Source organism: Acomys russatus, chromosome 19, assembly GCF_903995435.1.
Source record: "Acomys russatus chromosome 19, mAcoRus1.1, whole genome shotgun sequence".
Taxonomy (NCBI): domain Eukaryota; kingdom Metazoa; phylum Chordata; class Mammalia; order Rodentia; family Muridae; genus Acomys; species Acomys russatus.
This window is the reverse complement of record NC_067155.1, coordinates 9,424,247-9,449,281: the sequence shown is the minus strand read 5'-3', so window position 1 is coordinate 9,449,281 and position 25,035 is coordinate 9,424,247. Positions and strand designations below refer to the sequence as shown.

At 43.9% G+C, this 25,035-nt stretch overlaps 1 pseudogene; it reads left to right on the top strand.

Moving 5' to 3' along the window:
• Positions 1–24,286, top strand: LOC127203543 (NACHT, LRR and PYD domains-containing protein 4C-like; annotated as a pseudogene).
• The last annotated feature ends 749 nt before the right edge of the window (positions 24,287–25,035 follow it).

The following is a 25,035-nucleotide window of genomic DNA, read 5'->3' as shown; positions in this document are numbered from 1 at the left end:
ATGGAATCTTTCTTTTCTGATTTTGGTCTCATGTGGTACTTGGAAGAGCTAAACAAGAAGGAGTTCATGAAGTTTAAGGAGTTCCTCTGCAGTTGGATCTGAAACAGATTTCTTGGACCAAAGTGAAGAAGGCATCTCGGGAAGAGCTTGCCAACTTACTGGTGAAACATTATAAGGAGAAGCAAGCCTGGGAGGTGACCTTCCAAATCTTCCAGAAGATGAACAGGAAGGACCTCAGTGAGAAGGCAGCAAGGGAGATGGATGGTGAGTTGGCCAAAGCTTCTTTACAAAGAGTGAGGACCCTGTCATCGTTTTGATAGCTCTTCCTCTTGCCCGTCTACCATAGGGCCAGCGGGTGCCATGGGACACTGTTCTCCTGGAGGAAGGAGGCAGCTTCATGTGCACATGGTAGGTCCTGTCTGTGTGGTCAAATGTAGGAGGGTATCATGCCCTGACCTAGATTGTTAAACTTCTCCCGAGAACATGAGTCATTTTCCCCTCACGTCTAAACTGGAGACTTAACTCTAGAGGGAAATGTGCGTTTAGGCAGCAGCAACAGAAAACACCTGCTATAGATTATACTTATGGGGTCTAGGGAGACGGCTCCATCTATGTAAACATCAAAGTCTGACTTCGGATCTCAGCAACCAAATAGAAGTCATGTATGGTAGCCAGCTGGCCACTCAGCTTTTCTAAGCCACCTGAGAAACGTCTCAAAAAAAAAACCAAGATAGAGGCACTGGAGAGATGGCCCAGTGGTTAAGAACGCCTGATCTTACAGAGAACCTGGGCTCAGTGTCCAGAACCTACATGGTGGTTAACAAGCATCTGTAACTCCAGTTTGAGGGGGATCCTATGTCTTCTCCTGTCCTCTGTGGACACACACACATTTGGTGTGAATACATTCAGGCAGACAAATAACACCCATAATTTAAAGTAAGGAGCCGTTGAAGAAGACACACAGTGTCAACCTCTGGTCTCCACACAAACGCATGTGTATCTTCTTCCCATATCCACATCATGTATTTGAACAGGCTGTGTAATACAGTGTGAAACAGGATTTCTCAGTCTGTGTTGTGCCTGTGGCAACTTTGATTTTTAACAGGCAAAAGCTTACAACAGAAAAAGCCATATTTCATAAACACTGAATTTACGAGTCACACATTTACTTGTCCTGGTATAAGAGATCATGGATGCTTTAAGGTTCAATTCATGTCTTTGTCTTGGAGGTGCCAGTGTCTCACTATGAGAAGCCTAGACATAGTTTTTTTTCTAAGTTTGTTCTGCTTGGAATTCGCTGGTAATCTTTCATCTGTGGCTAGAAAACAGTCCTTCCTCCTCATCTTTTATTTGTTCAAATGTTGTCTCTGCGTTGCTGGCCATTCTATCCCACCTTCTGGGATTCCAGCTGCACATTATTAAATCTCTAATTTATGATGAAATCACACAAGAACAGTTAGAAACTGTGTTGTGTGTATGTGAGAGTGCCTGCATGCATGTATGTGTACCATGTGTGGACAGTGCCCTTGGGGGACAGAAGAGAACATCAGGTCTTCTGGTATTTGACCTGCAGACTGTGCATGCTTGGAACTGAACCAGCTCTTCTGAAGCACTGAGCCTTCCCTCACCCACCCCCACTTGTGGGATCTTCATACAATGGCTTGTATGCACCTCTTTTTATCTTTTTGCCTGTGCATTAGGCTGCCTTTCCTTTCTAGCTCTCCTTAGGTAGGCCTTTTATTCCCTGTTCAGCTGCTTCTAAGCAATAACAAACCCACCTTTTGCCTTCTTTTTGACATTTTTTTTACATTTATTGTGTGTATGCACACATACACATTTGCACACCATGGTGCACAAGTGGAGGCCAGAGGACAACTTTGGACAGTTAATTCTGCTTCTGTCATTTGGGTCTCAGGGACCAAACTGAGGTCATCAGGCTTGATGGCAGATGCCCCTGAGACATCTCACCAGCCCACGGCTATTGATTCTTACATTTAACTAAGACATTTTACATCTGAAGTTTGTCTGGGTTTTCCTCAGTCTACCGATTGCCCATTATTTTTATCTGAACATCTTGTAAAACGTAATTGTCATACCCGGCATAAAAAGTGTTCAATATAAAAATTTTGTGTGTGTTTATCTGTATGTATGAATCATTGTGCTTTGCTTACAGTGTTCCCCCATAGTTAGCTCCCATTATCTCTCTTCCTTTCACCCACTAGTTTCCTCTGGACCCCTAAAAATTTCCACCTTTGTTTTCATGCTATACATATAGGAGGTTGTATATGCTGAACATTTTAAGGTATCTTTTTAAGAAATTGCATGTATGCATGTATCTGTGTGGGATTCTGCATGTGAGTGCAGTGCCTGCAGAGGCTAGACCCTCTGGAGCTGGGTCATAGGCTGTTGTGAGTGACCTGATGTGTGTTGGAAACCATTCTCAGGTCTTCTTCAAGAGTAACCAGTGCTCTTAACTGCTGAGCCATCTCTCCAGCCCCATTATTCCATATTTTTAATGTCAATGTAATAGTATCTCTTTTCATTATAATGTAGTCTGTCTTCTGTTGATAGTGATACAGTTTTTTTTTACAGTTGTGTGCTGTCATGGCAAGCACGTGATTACATTCTCTTAGGTGTGTGCATCTTTGTATGTGGCAGGGGTTGACAGGCACTCATGTTTGCATTTGGAGGGGGCGGGGCCATGCAGTCTGTCACACCTTGTTCATCTTTCTGCTCCCCTAGTGGGGCAGCCGTGCACAGCACAGGGTTCTATATGGTCCAGAGAATTATCTATGATAGCTATGCTTTTGGTTTTGAATAAATTTATCATATTTGTAATATTTATTAATATATATTAACTCCATAGCAAGTTAAAGTAAAATAATAAATAGCAGATGATAAAGATAAATGATAGGTAGGTAGGTAGAGAGAAAGAGATAGGCAGGCAGGCAGGCAGAGAGGCAAATGATATTTAAAAAAAAACATCAAATTGGGAACTCAAAGCAGCCAATAGGAATTGACTGGGGCTGACTTTCTAACCTAAGGCAGCAGATACCTGGAGTTCCCAAGCAGGGCAGAGCGCACCCTCTCAGGTGATGTTCCCAATTGAAAGAGCAAAACAATGGTAGGAAGGTTACATTGTCAGATCAGGTTCTCATGACATCATCACTTGTACTCTCACAGCATCCAGGAGGGACCAGCTGGGGGGTGGAGTCAGTTGGGGCTCCCAGCTGAGCTGTCTCTCTCCTCTGTGGCTGATTTTTCCATGGATCCAGTTCATGCTTCTTTCCCCACTGCAGGCACTTTTATATCGGGAGAGATAAATGGTCATAAAAATCTGCGAGAAATGGTTCGTGCTTTAGCTGTTCTCACGGGCATGGCATTTTGGCTCTTGAGCTCTTTTATTCTCTTCTCTTCTGCCTACAGAGTTAGGGTTCAGCCCATCGCAGACAAGAACACACAGAAGACATTTGACCGAGACATGTCTGGGTCTGAAATGGGGGAGAAGGGCAACCCCACTTGCAGTGCCAGCATCTGAGTCAGCACATGATGGTTTAACAGTAGAACATTCCTGACACACAGAAATGCGAGCTGTGTTCCATGGCCAGTGAAAATCTCCTCACGGTAGCCAGCATTGCTCTGAGCCCATAGCTTACAGAGACCTGGGAACACACATCCCAAGGGCGCTGAGGAAATGACTCGGTGGCTAGGAACATGTCCCACTCTTAAAGAAGACCCGAGATCAACTCCTAGCTCCTACGTGGGGTGGCTCATGGACAGCTGTGGCTCAGCTCCAGGTGGGGATGCAATGCCTCTGACCTCCACGAGAACCCAGCAATACATGCATAATTATAAAAATCAATCTATCTTAAGGGTACAGTCTGTTAATGAAAATATCGTGGTCAGATTGTGTATGGGTGAATTATAACTTAGCTCTAATAATGTTAAACAGATTTTTTTCCTTTTCTCTTGTGCTCACTGACTCCTCAGGACACTCAAAGTTATATCAAGCTCATCTGAAGAAGAAGCTGATCCATGATTGGTCCAGAAAGTTCAATGTCAAAGTTGAGGATTTCATGAAGCAGAAGTTTACCCAGGATGACTATGATCATTTTGAGGACCTCATCGTAGCGAAGGCAGATGGCAAGAAGCCACACACAGTGTTCCTGCAGGGAGTGGCGGGGGTTGGCAAGACGCTGATGTTGACAAAGCTGATGCTGGCCTGGTCAGATGGCCTGGTGTTTCCGAACAAATTCTCCTATGTCTTCTACTTCTGCTGTCAGGACTTGAAGCAGTTGGAGACAGCGTGCCTGGCTGAACTGATCTCCAGAGAGTGGCCCAGCCCCTCAGCTCCCACAGTGGATATATTATCCCAGACCGAGAGACTCTTATTTATCATTGACAGCCTAGAAGTGATGAGGTGTGATTTGATGGAACGGGAGTTGGAGCTGTGTGACAACTGGACAGAAAAGCAGCCGGTAAATATACTGCTGAGCAGTTTGCTTAAGAGGAAGCTCCTCCCAGAATGCTCTGTCCTCATTGCAGCTACCCCAGAGACTTTTGAGAAAATGGAGGACAGGATTGAGTGCACAAATGTGAAAATAATGACGGGATTCAACAAGAACAATATTAAGATGTATTTCCATAGCTTGTTCCAAGAGAAGAGCAGAACCCAGGAGGCCTTCAGCTTGGTGAGAGAAAATGAGCAGCTGCTCACTCTGTGTCAGGTCCCCTGCTCTGCTGGATGGTGGCCACTTGTGTGAAGGGTGAAATAGAGAAGGGAAGAGACCCGGTGGCCACCTGCAGGCATGCCAGCTCCCTATATTCCACTCACATCTTGAATTTGTTCACTCCCCAAAGTGCCCGTTATCCAAGTAAGAAAAGCCAAGACCAGTTACAGGGCTTGTGTTCCCTGGCCATGGAGGGCGTGTGGACTGACACCTTTGTGTTTAGTGAGGAGTCTCTCTTGAGGAATGGGCTCGTCAGCTCTGACATCCCCATGCTGCTGGACATGAGGATACTTCTAAAGAGCAAGGAATCCGAAAACTCTTACAGGTTCTTCCACCCGACCATCCAGGAGTTCTGTGCCGCCATCTTTCATCTGCTGAGGAACCCTGTGCACCACCCTTGTCAGGACGTTAAATATTTAGAGACTCTGATATTTACGTTTCTAAAGAAAGTCAAAATACAGTGGATTCTTTTGGGAAGTTTCATCTTTTGCCTTTCACAGGAGTAGGAACAAGAAAAGCTGGAGGTGATTTTTGGCCACCAACTGTCCCAGGAAATAAAGTGTCAGCTGTCTCAGAGCCTGGTAGTGTTACATGGCGATAGAGAGTTTCAAGAGCAAATAGACGGCATGAAGTTGTTTTACTGTCTGTTTAAGATGGAAGACAAACGCTTCTTAGTGCAAGCTATGAACTGTGTGGAACAGCTTAACTTTGTGGCTAAGAATTATTCTGATTTTATTGTTGCTGCCTACTGCTTAAAACACTGTTCTACACTGAAGAAACTGTCCTTTTCAACCCACAGTGCCCTGCATGGAGAACATGAAGTAAACTATATGTGAGTCCATTCACTTATCTTTCTTTTCTGTCCCACTTTCAGAGTCTGTCTCTGTGTATTGTTGATTTATATAGACTTGTGATTCAAAACTCACCCTTACTAGTTGTCCAGTGCCTAGCAGTCAGCCTAGAAAACACATAACGCACAGACAACAAAAACAGACTCAGCAGGTCATGTGTGTGTGTGCATGCCTGCGTGCATGCGTATGTTTGTAGGTATACATATATGTGTATATGCATGTATGTATACGTATTTGTGCATGCATGTACATATATATGTATATATACATATAAAACAAGATAAAGAAAAAGGCTGTCAACTTGAGAGTTTGGGATACATAAAAGTTTCAGGTTGGGGTGAGTGGTGCAATTCTATTACTTTTTTTATAAAGATTTATTTATTATTTATACCCTATTCTGCCAGTATATGTGCTGGCAGGCCAGAAGCGTGGGCCTGATCTCATTATATATGGTTATGAGCCACCATGTAGTTGCTGGGAATTGAACTCAAGACCTCTGGAAGAACAGCCAGTACTGTTATCTTCTGAACAATCTCTCCAGGCCATAATTATATTTCAATTAAACTTAAAAAAAATTTAAAGAACAGAATAGAGGTGTTAAGGGGAAAAACAACAATTTTACATCTTGAGAACAGCTTCACTTTTTTAAGATTTATTTTCATTGTATGTGTATGTGGCTGCATGTTAGCATGCACGTAAGTGCAGGTGCCCTCAGTGGCCAGAAGAGGGTGTCAGATCCCCTGGAGCCATAGTTAACTTCCTGATGTGGGTTCTAGGATCCAAATTCTTATTCTCTGAAGAAACATAGCCCTCTTAAATTAACCACTGAGTGCTCACCAGTCGAGCAGGCTCTATTTTGAGCCCCGGATCGACTTTTTTAAAGATATGCCATTTGATCTTATTAATATTTATTTTGGTTAATTTTTTTGAGATGGAGTCTCACTCTGTAGCTGTGGCAAGCCTGGGACTCAGATATCCATCTGCCTGTCTCCAGAGTACTGGGATGAAAGGCATGAGCCACCATACCTGGCAATTTTTGATAATTAATTAGTTGTGCATATTTATGGAGTGGCAGTGATGTGTCAGTTCAGATAGACAGGGGCCAAGGAAGTAGCTCAGTTGGCAGAGTGTCACCCATTATAGTGCACAGGTCCTGGACTTGCTCCCCAGAATCATATGAAACCAAGTATAGGGACATGCCTGTAATTCAGGCACTCAGGCAGAGTGTAAACACATGGTCATCACTGGTTTTATAGCAAGTGCAGTGCAAGCCTAGAATACCAAAGACATTGTACATAAGAATTAAAAATATTAATCAAACTGAGCCAAGAATGGGGTCCCACACATGTAATTCCAGCACTCAGGAAACTGAGGCAAGAGGATGTCTGAGCATTTAAAGTAGTCTGGGCTACATACAAAGTGAGTTTCAGGTCAGTCTGGTCTAAAGAGTGAGATCCTGTCTCCAAAAAAAAAAAAAAATCAGACAACAAAAAAATGTGTATAATATATGATCTCTTGGCTCTTTTTTTCCATCCTGATGGTAGAACCCAGTGCCAAATGTATGCTAGGCTAGGACTTTATGAGGAACTGCTGCCTCTGCTCATTTTTTGAGACACGGTTTATTGGTTTAGCCTTCTGTTTATTCTGTAATCAAGGCTGGCCTTGAACTTCCGATCTTTCTGCAGCAATAGAATAGGTTAAGTTGCTCTTTAGGAGCTCTGGCATTTATTCTTCGGACTTTCCTTTTCTTAGGTATAGTGCCCTCAAGCAATGATATTAACCTGCCATACAATTAGGATGGAGAGGGACGGTCTAGGTCACCTGTGTTTTCTGCCCCTCTGAGATATGAGCATCACACTCTGACTCGTTCTTGAGCTCCCAGCTGCAAACCGCCTTTTAAAAGTTAAATGTTACAGGAATCTGGGGATGGCTCAGCTTCTGCACAAGTATGAGCACCTCACTTCATCCCCAGGCTTCACAGTGTTTAAATAAAGGCTGCAATCCCAGCACTAAGGAGGCAGAGACATGGCTTCAACATGCGAGTACATAAATGCACACACATGCACTTGTGCGTGCACTCACAAGCATGTACACACATAACCATGCAATACATTGACTCATTTCATACTCTGAAACCATAGGAGGTGAGCTAGCAGGTTGGCTCAGCAGATAAAAGGTGTCCATCCTCAAGTCTGATGACCCAAGTTCAGTACCTTAGACCACATGGAATGAAAGCTGCTTCCTACACATTGTCTTTTCACCTCCATACACATGATATGGGGCACACACACACACACACACACACACACACACACACACACACACACAGAGTAAGGAATGTTATAAGGCAAATTGGAGTATCCTGTTAGAAGTGAGGAAGCAGGCAGAGACGTCAGATATACTATCCAAGATTATATACTGAGTAAATAGTCACATCTAAAGCTTGAGCCAGGAGATTCTTGCTCTAGGTTTTAACTTAGCGGTACCCTGCCTAATTTTTTTTTCATTCTGAAACTACCAAGGTTGTCTGCAAGGCAGGTTTTCTCAACTTCAGTACCACTGAGCTATCTGGGTGGTCTTCACCTGGGAGGGGATGGAGGGGAGGGGACAAGCCTGGTCCCTAACGTGTGGGATTCTCAGACCCCTCTGGCCATTACCCAGTAGGCATTAACTGCACCTGTACCCTCCAGCTATAGCAGCCAGCATCCCCACAGAGTTTGCTACGTGTCTGGCTAAGAACTGCAAACGTGAAATGAACTTCGCCGGCCACCCTTGCTCTGTTCAGGGAGTCCATTTGCTACATCACTGTGCTGTGAAATGCTTACACATGTGCATACATCGTGTGCATACCGTGGCCATAGTGGCCAGAAGAGGGTGTCCGATAACACTGGAATGGGAGTTCCAGATGTTGGTGAGCCACCATGTGGAAACTGAACTCGGGTCTTCAGTGAGAACAGCTAATGTTCTTAGCCACTGAGCCATCTCTCCAGCCCATTTTTTTTAACAATGGAATGAATGTATTCCTTTGTCCTCTGTTACAGGGAAAAGCTACTCGTCGAATGGCACTGTATATGCTCTGTGCTCATAAACAATAAGGACATCCAGCTACTCCAAGTGAAAGACACTTACCTCTGTGAGCCAGCCTTTTTGGTCTTGTAAAATCACCTGAGTTACCCCAGCTGCACCCTTCAAGCACTTGAGTAAGTTAAAAGGGTCAACTTTGATTTAGTCATAATCAGGGAGGTGAACAGACTAGTCCTCGCACCATCTGTCAGCTAACTGCATAAATGAAGGCTTGCACGGTCTAAAATAGAATCTCCCTGGTGTGGCACCGCTAATGTCTGTGGCTGACCATCCTTCACTGAGGGCTGTCCATGAGTTGTAAGATGATGAGACCGTGTGTGGGGGGCCTCCACTTTCTAGATGCTGGTGTATCAGCCAGCTTCGCCTGCGAACATATTACAGAGCTCGATATGGAAGAGATAATTCACCCAGTTTGGGAAGCGGTGCGTTTTGCTGTGTTACAAAATTAGACTCGTGCCCTCGTTACGGGATACAGGATGGTGCCAAAGACCGAAAGGTCAGGCTGGGTTGAAACTGATGGATACCTCTCTTTGTTCTGCAGGACAAATAACGTGCTCTTCTTCCATGATAACCACATGTTCTTCGAGATGATAAGTCAGAACCACAGCTTGCAGCACTAGAACCTCAGCCTTACGTTCCTCTCCCAGAGCGATGTGAAACTGCAGTGTGACGTCTTGAACCAGGCCCAATGCAACATAAAAAAGCTGCTGTAAGTCTTTCTGTTCACCCAGCTCACTGACGCCCCTCAAAGGGGCTGGCGGGGCAGGGCGGGGGGTGGGGAGGGGGAATCATTAGAGGAAAAAAAGGTTTACTGGATTCCAAATTCCAGCTTGTATTCCATTGCTGTGGGAAGTCAGGGTAGCAACCCTGGGAGCACAGTGACATCACATCTGCAGTCAAGAGCGAAGAGCAGTGGGTTAATGTCTGCTTGCTAGTACTCAACTCACTTTCTCCACCCGTGTACAGTTCAGGATCCTCCTTCGTGAGGAATGGTGCCGCCCGCAGTGGGCAGGTCTTACCACCTCAGTTAACTCCATCAAGAAGTCTCCCCGTAAACACCCCCCTCTAGAGAACCACTTGTTGAGATTCCCTTTCTAGGTGATTCTAGGGTTAGTAGAGTTGACAGTTGAAACAGTCGCAGGACTTCAGTTTCAAATGTGTGTGCCTGTGACCTGTTTTTCTATTGTTTGTGTACAAACTTAAGGTCTGATCCCAGCAAGCCAATGAGATGGATCAGTGGGTTGAGGCACCTGCTGCCAACCCTACAACCTCAGTCCTGTCCCCAGGACCCACTGCCACAAGCTGTCCTCTTTGGATGCACAGTCTCCACATGCTCTTTGCATATATGCTGTGTACACGCATGCTGTGTATGCCCAAACACGTAAACAAATGAATGTAATTTTTAAAAAATGTAAAGCCCTGGGCTGTTAAGAGCATTTGTTTCTCTCCCAGAGGACCCGAGCTCAATCCTCAGCACCCACGTGGTGGTTCACAGGCATCTGTAACTCTGGTGCCAGAAGATCTGACGCCTTCTGACACCTGCAGGCTCCAGGTTTGCAAGTGGTGCACAGACACAGGCAGAAAAGGCGCCAACACATGAAATAAAATGAGTGAGTCTTCAGTTTCTCTTAATTGAGCTGAGGATAGAAGGTGAAACTTAATTTCTAGATGGGTGTATCTGCTTTGGAAGCCATTACTTCTGCTCAGCCTCTGTGGAGTCTGTCACGCCTTAGACTCAGAACTCTTGCTGCCAAGTGAACCTTCTGTGGTTGGCACGGTTCCATTTGCTGGCAGATAGGTGCCTCCCGAACCATTCACGGCAGGTGTTCACACCCAAAAAATTGGAATTCTGATTGATGGTAAGGCAGGAGAGAAATTCGTGGCTACTGATCATATCTAGATGGAGCTCAGATATTGCTGGTGGCATAAAATTGATTCAAAGTGATAATCATGTGGTTCACCTATAAGGTCAAAGATGGACAGGCCTGTGGGATCAAGAGGCGAGGATAGTAGTGGCTCCATGTTTTGGGCTAGGGACAGAAAAAGGGGTTGGGAGTGGATATGGATACTGGCATTCTGTATGGTTCTATGATAGCCATGCCTTTGATTTTGAGCGATTGTAGCTTACAGACTGTATAGCAAGAAAACTTAAAGCAATTAAGTATTGAGGAGCAGAAAGAAGTCACAGATAGGTAACAATTTATCATCAGGTCAGGCACTGACACATCATCATCGGAGACCAGAGCAGCCCGATGAGAGAGACGACTAAAGTTAACATCAAACCAGAACCTAGACACATCTCCCAGAAATTGACTGGAGAAGCCTTCTTGAAGCAGTCAGAGGGAAATCCTGATCCCCTGTCCTGGAAATAGAGCATCCCTTTTGTGGCCCCCATGTATAAGAACAAATAACAGCAGACACATGATGCCTGCAGATAACGTGAGCAAGACAGGCACTTAGATTCATCCAGCAGAAATGATTGGGGAGGCCTTGAAACAGCCCTGCTGGAGTCCCCCTCTTGCCCCCCCCATTGAGGTTTCCAAAATGGAGTACAGCAAGCATCTTCTCCACCTAGGATCTCCTTCTTGCACTCTTTTTCCTGCTGTTTGCTGTTAAACAGGGATGAACAGTAGCAGCTTTGGTTGACGCTGTTCTCTGAGACACAGTGGCTTTCCTCACAGGCAGTATGATTGCTATTCTTGTTCTTGGGCTGTGTAACTGCTCAAACACCCCTCCCCCCATTACAGCCCATCCCTGGACAAGGAGTCTTAGAGGACATTTGCAGCTAAACATGCTGGAGTCTAGGACAGGAAAGCCCTGCTCACTCTTAGAGTTCAATTTTAGCAAGCTTAAATGGTGCATCACAATTTACCAGTATAGCTTAAATTACAACTGGAAGTTCAGAGTCATTAAACTCTGTTTGCACTCATGCATACACACACACACACACACACACACACACACACACACACACACACGGTGTAAATAATGTAATTTTAGAAACTGGCCTGGAAAGATGGCTCAGTGGGTTAAGAGCACTTACTGCTCATGCAGAGAAGCAAGGTTAAAAATCCCAACTCAGAACTCACCTTGAGTGGCTTACATCCTCCTATTCCTCTACTTCTAGGAGCTATGATACCCCTTTCTGGTCTCTATAAGCACTGGGCACATATGTGATGCACATACATTCATGCAGGCAAACAGTCATATACATTAGAATAATTCCTAAAATAAAGAACAGTGTCAAGTTCTGAGAGGTCCCAAACCTTCACGGCGCTAGCACAGGACAATGTCACAAAGGCAGAGAAGCATGTGATGCTCTCCTTTTCCTGTAGGGTAGCCACCTGCAACCTTTCACCTGATGTCTGCAAGACCTTTGCCTCCATCCTAATCAGCAGCAAAACGCTGATGTATCTCAATTTCACATCCAACAACTTGGGCAAAGGGATAAACTCCCTTGCAAGGCTTTGTGCCACACAGACTGTGTGCTGAAGTACTTAGTGTAAGTGCCCTTGGGTGCTGGGGGTGGGGTGGGGGTAGGGGGCACTGTGGAGAACTGTGGCAATAGCGTGGAGATGGGCTCTGTTTCCTACAATCTACCCATTATCTGGCTGTGGCAATGAATACTTTCTCTGCTGACAACAGCAGTATCCTATCTGTCTCACCCCAGAACTGATGGGGGTGAACATAGGCAGGGTCTTAAACCTCAAGGATCACCCTATTGGTGAACCCCAGCCTCAAAACAAGGCAGAGAACAACTGAGGAAGACAGCAGCTTCAGCCTCTGGCCTTCACATGCAGGATCACATGTGCAGCATACATCCTGTTAGATTTCTGAAGCAGCAGATTTGGGCAGGAAGGAGGCAAGGAGGCTGGAGCTGAACCTCAACAGACCAGACTGTATGTTTCTAATAGCAAATGACAGATGGTTCTGGTTCCCTGTGTGTGGGAAAGCTGGCTGTAACTCTGGATATGAGTGATGTGAGGGTATTGCTTGCAGCCATAAGAGGCTAGGACAGCTCCCCAGTCATTGGGCTTTAGAATGCAGACAAATGATGCTCAGGCAGTTCTGCATTGTTTCTTTCCTTGAATTGTCATACCTTTCTTGCTCATCTGCTTCTGTGCTCACCTGCTGACAGGAGCAAGGGCATTCTCTCTCACACCACACAGAGAAATCAGTTATAATATCTTCCCATTGGTACAGTCCCATAGAAGAAGTTTCAAAGCATAAACATAAGAAACATAGACAAGCCAGGAGACTGGAGAGGTGGCTCAGTGGTTAAGAACACACACACACATACTGCTCCTTCAGAGGATTCATATGTTTCTATCCATGTTGGGCTGTTTAACAACTGCTTGTAGCTCAAGGTCTGAGGAATCAAACAGTGTCTTTTGGCCTCCATAGGTGCACTCCCACACAGGGACTGAGCCACACACAGCACACGCCATACACATAATTATAAAAAAAATCTTTAAAATGCACACGCAGAGGCAAGCAGATCTCTGTGAGTTCGAGACCAGCCTGGTCTACAAAGCGAGTCTGGGACAGCCAAGGCTAACACAGAGAGACTCTGTCTCAAAAAACCAAAAATAAAAAAAAAGAAAAAAAAAAAAAAAAAAGAAAAGAAAAGAAAAAACCAAAAAACAAAAAAAGAGAGAGATAAAATTAATTAATTAATTAATTAAAATAATTAAATAAAACGCACACACTCCTGTGCATGCATGCACCAGGCTGCGTTGCACGTCCCTGTACTTCCAACTGTGCAGGTCGCTGAGAGAGGAGGATTGGAAGTCCAGCTTTTGAAACAGCCCATGAAAACGTAGAAGGAGAGAACCAGTTCTACAAAGCTGTTATTTTTACCTCAACCTGTACAGTGTGGTGTGTACCTGTACACATCATATACACATAAACACAATAATAATCATTTAAATTTTTAATCGGTTCTAAACTTAACAGTTGTGGACTGTTTTTTTCTTGTGATTACTCTGTAATTAACATGGTACACCAGTTAGTAGGTATTTACATTATATAAGAAGTCTAGAGGAGGTAGAAACGAGTATATGGAAGAGTAAGGAGAGATTCTGGGCACATAAAGAACTATTGTACATACAGCTGTTGAGTATCTGTGCGTTTTTGCATCCACCAGTGACTGTGACCCCACATGCACACAGACCCATGCAACCCATAGATACCAAGCGATTAATGTACTAAATTTCAAAAAAATGTTCAACTAGGATAAATGCCTATAAGAAACATACACTTTTACCCCCCCAAATATATTTTCCATAGTGTTCCCTGAACAAGAAAACATAGATATGGTTACCTACATTAGAATAATCATGTAGCTATAAAAAGTATCATTAGAGTCAGTAATTGAGGCATTGTTAATATAAAGGATTTAGGTTAGCATCAGGTAAAGTCGTCAATATTTTCAATGAATTCACTCAGTTTCAGTGCTAGGTCTGATGGGAGTCAGAAGAAACAAAGGGAGATGTGTTAAGAGGAGCCAGAAGTTCCTTGTCTTTTCTTAAATTTTCTTTTAATTTAATTAATTTATTCAGATTACATCTTCATTGTTATTCCATCACTTGTATCCTCTCGTTCCTCCCTCCCTCCTGAAGTTCCTTGTCTTCCTTAAATATTTTGTTAACTCTTGTCATGTTTAAAGCTGCAGAAATGTTACATTTTTCCCTCTATCATGCCTCTTCTTTCCCTACCACAGGTTGGCCAACTGCTCCCTCAGTGAGCAATGTTGGATCTACCTTTCCAACGTTCTTAGGCAGAACAAAACCTTGAGCCACCTAGACATCAGCTCCAATGACCTGAAGGATGAAGGGCTGAAGGTTCTGTGTGGGGCTCTGATTCTCCTGGACAGTGCTCTGAAGTCACTATGGTAGATTCCTTTGTGGTTGGTCCTGGGCCCTGTCTAGGAATCTTGAGTGAAGGGATGGTTAAAATGTTAGGAGTAGGTGCTAGAAGATGAATGACATCATCAGATGGAAAACTAGACCACAAATTCTGGATAGAAGGGTATATTTGGTATTTTTTTCTAGTCAACTGTACCTGGGATGAATTACCTGACAGAGGCAACTTGAGGGAGCAGGGTTCATTGTAGGTTATAGTGTAGAACGGTCTAATCTGTCCTGGTGGAGAAAAAAGCATGGTGAGGTGGCCTCGTGGTGCGAGTATGTGTAAATCTTTTTCTCATCTTTGTGGATCAGGAAGAAGAGAATGGAACCAAAATTAGGATCTAGGATATAACCCTTAATCCCAAACCTAGTGGACCACATGTACCTGTTGGACCCTAGTATACTAGGTGCCCCACAATCTTCTCAAACGGTACCCATATCTGGGGACTAAACACTTCAGGACATGAGCCTGTAGGAGACCTTTCTTTCTTTCTTTCTTTCTTTCTTCCTTCCTTCCTTTCTTCCTTCCTTCCTTTTTCTTTAGGAGACATTTCAAACCCAAAGAAAGAGTAAGACATGGAAGAGGGACCCAAAAATATGTGTGTGAATTAATAAGTGTGCATGAAAACTGTACTTTGGAAAGGGTAAACAGTAGTGCAATAGAAACGGGAAAAGAAATGACAGAACTCTTTAAAATTGACAGGTGTTTGGGTTATTGTTTTGATCATGCCAAGTGGATTCATATTCCACAATCAAATGACATTTTGTGAGAAATCCAGATGTGTGGGACTTGGGAGAACAGTGTGAAATCTCAGAGTCATGACATTTTTGTCCTCTTTGAGAAAGCTGATAAGGAACAAAATGGAAATACATGGTTGAATGTGTTTCCCCCCCCCTAAGTGTGGCTTTGGCTATTTTAGAAACTAAAAACTGCTATAAAGATGCCAGATATGATTATTTTAAAAACATTAAATGTGTGTGTGATCCTCCAGCACTATAAAGGATGAAGGAGAAGCGATTTAAAAGTATAAACCACTGAGGTCTCTAAAAATACTGAGTATGTATTTAAAAATCTGTTGGGAGAGGGACAAGCAGCTTTTTCCAATGGAATGACAGTATAACAGCCATACTCCAGGATGGCCCCCATACTCAGGAGGAGTAGTTGGCCAACACAAAGTGGACTCCATGCTTTTTGGCCTTTTTGTTTTTGTTTTTGTTTTGTTTGGTTTGGTTGGCTGGTTTACTGGGCTAGAATGGCATTTTTTTAAAAAATCCAAAAACATAAACACCTTAAGCATATGAAGTAGACAGCCTTGCTCAGAGTGTTCTCACAGATGAAGTAGTTGCGTGAGAGCTGGAGAGATGGCTTAGCAGTTCAGAGCACAAGCTCCTCTTGATCTAAGTCCAATTACCAGCACCTAAGTCCAGAGCCTCATGACCTTATGTAAGTCTAGCTGCAGGAACCCAGACTGCCTCTTCTGGCCTTTGTCAGCACCTACTTACATGTGGCAGGCACACGCACAAAGACAGACGTGGTTTTTGTAAAGCAGTATCAGAAGAAATCAGACAGAATGAGCTGCTCAGAAACAAGCCCATCCACTGCTGTTCATATAATGAAAACGGATCAATGATACTTCAGGGAAAGAGTGGACTTGTACAGGCATGCCCAGTCAGCCATCATCCATGTGGACAGCGAAGGCTGTGACACAATGCCATCTTTCTTCTCTTGATGTAAAGTATAGCAGTCTTGAAAGCTGCGCAGTAGCCACCCACTCCATTTTCACAGAAGTTACCCATAGTCAACGATTGCTTAAAAGTATTAGTTAATATAGTGTTTCACTATTTAACTCATGTTTTAACTTTTCAAAACTTCTGTTATTGCTTCATTTTGTGTGTGTGTGCTTCTGAGTGCATGTGTGTGCAGCACGTGAGTGCAAGTGCCTGAGGAGGCTGGAAGAGGGAATTGGATCCCTTGGAACTGGAGTTACAAGCGCTTGTCAGCGGGCTGGCATGGGTTCTGGCAACCAAACCTGCGTCCTCTGCACAGGCAGTATGCTCTGAGCCTCTGAGCCGTCTCCAGACCCTGCTTTAACCTTCATTGGAATGCGTCGCAGTTGATGTCTTAGTGTTCCTGCTTTACTCCATTGACCTTGTCTGTGGACCACAGAGAAGATGATGTTTTTCTGAGAGGCTCCGTGCTGTCTGCGGTTCTGGGCATCACCGTATCATGTGAAACGCTTCTTCTGATCAGGGAATAACCATCGCACTGTGATTTTTCTTTTGCAGTGTGAAAAATTGTCTCATCACCACTACCGGCTGCCAGGACCTGGCTGACGTCCTCAGCAGCAACCCAAACCTGAGGAGCCTAAAGGTTTCAAACAATAAGCTAAAAGATGCTGGTGTGAAGCTGCTGTGTGATGCTATAAAACATCCCAACTGCCACTTAAAGAATCTTGGGTGGGTGTCATCAAGGTCATGGCTGTGTCCTTGAGGGTGGCTAAAGTAGCTGATTAATATGCAGAAAGAGAAATTAAAGCTCCATTGGGGCGGGGGGTGGAGGGCTGGAGAGATGTCTCAGCAGTCAAGAGCACTGTTCGCTTTTCCAGAGGACCCAGGTTCAATTCCCAGCACCCACGTTGCAGCTCACAACTGTCTGTGACTCCAGTTTCAGTAGACCTGACACCCTCATACAGACATGCATGCAGGCCAAACACGAATGTACATAAAATAAAAATGAAAACAAACAAACCTCCATAGGGACACCATGACAGTTAGCAGTGGTTTTATTAATAAGCCACTTAAAAACGTCCAGCCTGGGAGCAGTGAGCTGGCTGCTGGATGGTGGCTGATGGCTAGTCTAGCCAGGTTTGATTTATCTCAACTGGACATACCTACAAAACTTGATCATCTACAGGACTGTAGTGTAGGGCAGCCTAACTGCTGTGAATGGAGGCAAGATAAGTAGATAGTACATGCATACATAGATGGATGGATGGATGGAGAGATGCATGGATACATGGGTGGATACCAAGATGGATCAATAAATGCATAGATAGGTGGATGATTGATGACTGCATGCAAGGTATAGATGTTTATTACATGGATGAATGTATGTTTGGTTGCATGAGTGAATAGATGATTGGACAGTTGGTGCATGCATGCATGGGTGGGTATGTTGGTGATTGATGGTTGCAGGCATAGGTGCATGGTGGTAGTCATGGATGGATGCATGCATAAGATACATAGCTGTTGCATATATGGATACTGGATGTATGCATGCATTGATGGATGGATGGATGCTTGGATGGATGTCCACTGGAGGTGACAGGAGTGACTAGACCACATCTCACTGACTTATTTGTCTGGACTAACTGTCATGGCAACTGCTTTGGCTGCCATGATAAAAATAGGCTGAGTGGCTCATAGAGCAGAGATTTGCCTATAAACATAGTTGTAGAGGCTAGAAGTGACATCATGCCATCAGCAGGTATGGTTCCTTTAGGGGACCAAGCCAGAGTATGTTCTAGCCTTTTTTCAATGGCTTGAAACAGGCTGTCATCTCCATGTATTCACAGTTATACAAGATCAGACCTCACCTTATTGTCATCATTTCAGTTTAGTTGCCTCTGTAAAAACTCAATGTCTCAAAATCTAGTCCCATGAAACACTAAAGATCAGAATGCTGAACATGTAGTTTGGTCCATAGCAGAATGAATTGCAAGGGTTCAAATAAAACCGTGTCAAAGAGCTTGATGTGTAGGATCAGAACTCACCAGCCCTTGCTTCACCAAATGCAAGGTACAATGTCAGCCGAGGTTCAAGGGCTGGGAGAGCAGACTATTAGTGGAACTATTTGTTCACCACAAACAGACGTGAAATATGGGCCATCGCGGTCACATATTGTGAAAGAAGGGAAAACTTGTGAACACTGTGCTTTTAAGAGACTGCCCTCAGAGGCTATGGAGTGAGTTTAGGCTAAATGACTTGGCACCTCCCATCCCGATGTGGAACTGTATCTTTCGTTGCAGGGTGGAAGCCTGTGAGCTAACTAGTGCCTGTTGTGAGGACCTTGCTTCTGCTTTTACCCAGAGTAAGACCCTGTGAAGGATCAACCTGCTGGAAAATGCCTTGGACTACAGTGGGCTGGCTGTTCTGTGTGAGGCTCTGAAACAGCAAACGTGCACCCTGCATGTACTTGGGTGTGCTGGTCTCTGTTCTCCTTGGTGGGAAGTATCCTTGGAGCTAAGGAGGAAGTAACTGAAATCTGAAATGTGCATTGATTAATATTGTTTAAGATAGAAATAAGAGCTGCTGTGGAGATGGCTCAGTCCATAGAGTGCTTGCAAAACAGACACAGGGACCAGAGTTTGATCCACGGAAACTACATGAATAAAACAGGCATGGGATTTGCACTTGTAATCTCGGTACTGGAGATGTAAAGACAGGAAGGTCCTTAATGCTCACCGGCCCCAGCCAGTTTGTTCCAATTGGTGAGTTCCAGACCAAATGAGAGACCCACATCTCAAAAATAAAGAATGATCTCTGAGGTTGGCCTCTGGTATCTGCAGGCTTTTACACACACACGCACACATGCACGCACGCACATGCACACGCACAATGCGAGTAATTCATTAATAAGGTCACTGGACACTCCTCTAATAATCACGCCACTATTGCACAAGGAAGCAGATCTTGTCATGAAACCCATTCATCACTCAGGCACTATGAGCAGTTAATTGGTGTTTGGTGGACGGGACACTACCAAATATTTTAAAATTTCAAGTTAAAAAATAAGTTCAGGGCTGGAGGGACAGATCAGAGGTTAAGGGCACTGGCTGCTCCTTCAAAGGTCCTGAGTTCAATTCCCAGCAACCACATGGTGGCTCACATCCATCTATAATGTGATCTGGTGCCCTCTTCTGGCCTGCAGGTGTACAGACAGAAAGAGCACTGTATATATAATAATAAATAAATCTTTAAAAAAATAAGTTCAAGTAATGTTCTCTCACTCGAGGATGTTGCTGCAGGAGAATTGGATTGAGTATAAAGCCCTCCCTTGCTCTGTGACTGGTGAGTGCCCAAGCACTGGTGACATTCGGTACTATTGTAACGATGATACATGAGTATACTTTTGAATATAACTTATGTTTATGCAGACAGTCCTGACTGAAGATTGTTTGGACATACTATACGAAAACATACTCAGTCATTCTTTTTTTTTTTGTTCTTCCAACACAGTAGCCAATCATTACATGAGATATTCAACATTTTAATGTTAGATGGTCTTTATGTTAGGTGAGTAGATTTTTGCCCACCTGGAGACTAATGTGAGTGCTCTGAGAACACTTCGTACAGGCTAAATGAGCTAGATGGTTCACTTGTAGAAATGGGTTTATATAATTCACTTGTCATATAACTATGGGATTCTGACTACTTCAAATCGGCCTAAGATATTTTACAAATACCCTCTTTATAATATTATTTTTATAATCCTCATCATTTTATCTTTGAGGTTTGTTTTTTCTCTCTATGACTTTCAGGCCCATATGAGATCGAGGTAATTATTGTGAAAGTATGTGAGTTCAGATGCACATATGTGTATGGATTGTGCACACAATTGTGGAGACCAGAGGACAACCTCTAGTGGCCATCCGTCATCAGATGCCATCCACCTCAGTGATTTTTAAGATGGCACCTCACCCCAGAACCTGGGACTAACCAATTCTGTAAGGCTGTTTTTCCTTCAAGTGCTAAGGACCTATCAGTCTTCTGTTTCCTTGGTTATTTGACTCCAGTCCTTTGCCACTATCTCCAGGTTTTTTTTAATGTGGGTGTTGTGGGATTACCTTCAGGTCCTTATGCTTGTAGCCAACACTTCCCTGGGAGAGCTATCTCCCCAGACCCCCCAAGATAGGGTCATTTTAAGTAGTTATTAAACCACTCACTTCTAGAAAAGTGAAACCTCATTAGGGTGTCCAAACTTTTGACACAGCAAAATGGAGTGCGGGCGTGCACACACACACACACACACACACACACACACAGAGAGAGAGAGAGAGAGAGAGAGAGAGAGAGAGAGAGAGAGAGAGAGAGAGAGAGAGAGTTAGTTCACACTGAAAAACTGGGCACTTGGTTTACAAAATACTTCCTGCTTTGTATAATTTATAATTTTGTGTTAGACCTTTTTTAAAAAAAGTAATTTATTCAGTTTACATCTCAGTTGTTATCCCCTCACCTGTATCTTCCTGTTACCCCCCTTCCTCTTTCACCCTATTCCCCTCCCCTTGGTCTGTGACAGAAGGGGACCTCCTCTCCCACCATATGATTACAGCCTATCACATCTCCTCCCGGTAGCCTGCTTACCCTTCCTCTGAGTGCCACCAGGCCTCCCCACCAAGGAAAGGTGGTCAAATAGGGGGCACCAGAGTTCATATCAGAGTCATTCCCCACTCTCCACACAGCTGTGAAGAATGCACTGTCCATTGGATTGATCTGAATAGGGGGGTCTAGGTTTACTGCGTGCATTGTCCTTGGTTGGTACAGTAGCTTGAGCAGATACCCCTGGGTCCAGATCCACCAGCCTTATTGGTCTTCTTGTAGGTTTCTAGGACTTTTTATGGCTGTCCTTCCCTTCTTTTTGCATATGACCCATGGGCTGCAGGTTGAATATGCCTACAAGATGTTGGTTTAAAATGTTTATAACTCAGCTGGGCATGGTAGCACCTGCCTTTAATCCCAGCACTCAGAAAGGCAATCAGTCAGATGAATCAATGAATCACTGTGAGTTGAAGGCCAGCCTGGTCTACAAAGTGAGTCCAGGATACACAAAGAAACTATGTATTACAAAAACCAAACCAAATCGAAACAGTTTCTAACTCTAGCTGTCTCTGCTGGAAGGAGGAAGACACTGGCTCACATCCTTAGGGTTTTCTCTTGCAAATCTCCCCGCCCTCCCCTGGAAACATTAAGTACCTGCAAGATTCCTTTATTACTTGGTGTTGGCTAGAGGTTGGAAGAGTACAAAGCTGGAGTGGATGCATAAGGAAGTAGAAAAAGGTTAAGTTATCTGTCATTTTCTGAGCCACCCAGCTCTGTGTTTGACTGCAGTTCAGCCATGTTTACTCTGCAACCTCAGGCAAGATACCTGTTCCTCTGATTATGAGTCTTTGCTTTATAAAGTAAGAGTTGTTATTTGACATGATATTCAAGTGTGTGTGTGTGTGTGTGTGTGTGTGAGAGAGAGAGAGAGAGAGAGAGAGAGAGAGAGAGAGAGAGAGAGAGAGAGAGAGGGGAGGAGGAGAGAGAGAGAGAGAGAGAGAGAGAGAGAGAGAGAGAGAGAGAGGAAGAGAGAGATAATGCGGTAGATATTATGGAAAACCCTTCTTTGTTTCTTCTTGTCCTCCTGCACCACCATGGAAAGTCTCAGAGAAATGTGTATTACAATTAATTATCTGCCCAGGAGCATGGTTCATTCTTACAAGACAAATCTACTCGAAACATAAAAGTATACAGAACTTGATGGTTTGAATGAAATGTCTCCCATAGGCTCAGATATTTGAATACATGGTCCCCAGTTGATAGTGCTATTTGGGTAGGTTTGGGGCAGGGGTTGTGGCCTTGCTTGAGAAAGAATGTCACCGGGACAGGCTTTGAGGTTGCAAAGGCTCATAACCATTCCCAGTATGATTTCTCTGCTTCGTTCTCAAGTGAGACCCATCCTTTTGTAAGTTGCCTTGGTCATGGCGTTTTATATCATACTAATAGAAAAGTAATTAATACAGAACCAAAACAGACAGGAAGCAAGAAGTGTGTGTGTGTGTGTGTGTGTGTGTGTGTGTGTACATGCACGCACACGTGCCTGTGACTGCTGTGTGTAGATGCACATGCATGAGAACAGTTAGCCAGAGGCTATGTCCAGATACACAGATTATGGAAACAATTACTTTTCTGGGCTTGTAGGAAAAAAAAAGAACTCCTCGAGCCTTTTCCAAGTCTTCTACCCCAAACCGTAAGGCTTAGCTGGAATCGGTGTTTCCTCCCACCATTCCGGATGTTGACATCAAGTTGAAATAGACTACAGTTGGCTTGTGGAATTCATTGCCCAGAGATGGCTAAGGCAGAAGATGTGAAGAGGCTCAGTCGAGTGAAACATTCGCAGTGGACGTCTGAGGACCTGAGTCCAGATCTTCAGCGCCACATAAGAAAGTTGATTGTGGTCTCATGTGTCTGTAGCCTTAAAGCTGGGGAGAAAGGTGGAGACAGGAAGCTCCCTGAAGCTTGCTGACCAGCCAGTCCATGAGTGGCAGGTTCAGTGACAGACCCTGTCACAAAAAGATAAGGTAGAAAACAAGAGCTGCGAGATCTATGGAAGAGATGAGGGATGGAAGGACAGATTGGGGGCGGGGTATCAGAAACTCCACAAAGAGACTCTTATGGCTGGTAGATCTGGACCTGGGGTGGGGCTGCATAAACTGATGAACCAATCAAGGACATTGAAAGCAGAGAACCTAGACCCCCTGTTTACATACAGCTGATGGACAGCTCCTTCTGCATATGGAGAAGGGGACAGCAGAATCCGGGACCTGCCTCTGATATGAGCTCCGGTGCATGTGATTTGATTGCTTCCCTTGGTGGACAGGCCCCTGTGGACACACAGAGGAAAGGGATGCAGGCTATCCAGATGAGACCTGACAGACTGTGGTCAGAGAGTAGGGGAAGAGGAACACACAGGTCAGAGGTCTAGGGCAGGGGAATAGGGCAAAAGTGGGAGGGTGGGTTGGGAACAGGAAGATAAAAGTGAGTGGATGGATTTCAGTTGAGATGTAATATAAATAAATTAGAATAAAAAAGATAAAAAAGACCCCTGTCATTGACCTCTGACCACACACACACACACACACACACACACACACACACACACATACATACCACACAGGCATGCACACGCATGCATGCATGCATGCAAACCAACAAATTAATTTTTCTTTCTTTAAAAAATTTTTTGTGTATGTGTATTTTTCCTGCAAGTATATTCTGATTTCGAGGCCAGAAGGAGGTTTTAGATCTCTTGGAACTAGAGTTACAGATGACTCTGAGCTGTAATGTGGGGGATTGAACCTGGGTCCTTGATAAGAGCAGCCAGTGCTCTTAACCGCGGAACCATCTCTCCAGATAGCACATCAGTTTTTATGGAAGAATATTAATGTTAAACATGTATGAGCATGACATCTCTTAGAATGAGTGTGTCACCCCATTTAGAGGCAACATCAGGGTCTCCTATACATGGTCTTGGAAAAAATTATGGAGGGAAAAATAGATGTTGGAAAACTCAGAAGGAAATGTGAGGGCCTGGAGAAATGGCCCTTTTTCAAAGAACACTTGCTCTTCTTGCAGAGGACTCAACATCAGCTCCCAGCACCCAACATGACACCTCACAACTGCTCCCAACCCTAGTTCCAGAGGATTTGATGACCTCATCTGACCTCCACGGGCATCTGCACACATGTAGTGCACAAATTAAACTCACACAAGCCCGCCCATACACAGAAATAATAAACATTTTAAATCTTAAAAAGAAGACTGAGTTAATTAAAGCTGTTTTTTTTTATGTCTTTCTAGACTGCAGATTACTCACTTTGATAAGGAAACCCAGGAGTTTCTGATTACTGAAGAAAAGAACAACCCTTACTTGACCTTCCTAAGCAGTGTGTAAACAGGAACAGAAAATGAGAGTGGACATCCGGGTGCAAGAAACATGGGTGCATTCTGCCTCCAACCTACTTCCAAAAGAAAGAAAGTTTGATATTTATTTTGGCCCATTGTATACAAAATTCCAAATCACTAACATTCCAATGAGATAAGTTTTGGACAACCCCTACCCATTCAGATGTGGTTTTTGTTTTTGTTTTTGGTTTTTTTAATAGATAGATGTGGCTTTTTATTTGCACGGCAATGTCAGGGATTCAAAGACCTTCACACAAAAATGATTGTTTTATAATGAACTTTTCTTCCCACGTAGGTATCTTAAGCACCCAATAAAGTGTTGAGTGTCTTTAAATTGTTTTGAAATCTCTTAAAAGGAGATTTGCCTGTTTGTAGATTCCTGGAGCAAGGCAATAATGGTACCTTATAAGGTTGTTGGGGATATTTTAATTGTCTGTGTATGAGAAGCCTTTAACAGAGGGCCTAGACTGGACACGCAGATAATGGAAACTGTTGCTGTTTTGTGTTTTGTATTAAATAATAATCTACTGTCCTCTAATTTCAAATATCAAAGCATACATAGTCTCTCTCTCTCTCTCTCTCTCTCTCTCTCTCTCTCTCTCTCTCTCTCTCTCTCTCGTGTGTGTGTGTGTGTGTGTGTGTGTGTGTGAATGGTGGAGGGGGCAATCTGCAAAGATCAACACAGGGCATCAGGTCCCTTGGATCTGGGGTTACAGGCAGCTATGAGCTGTTTGTCAA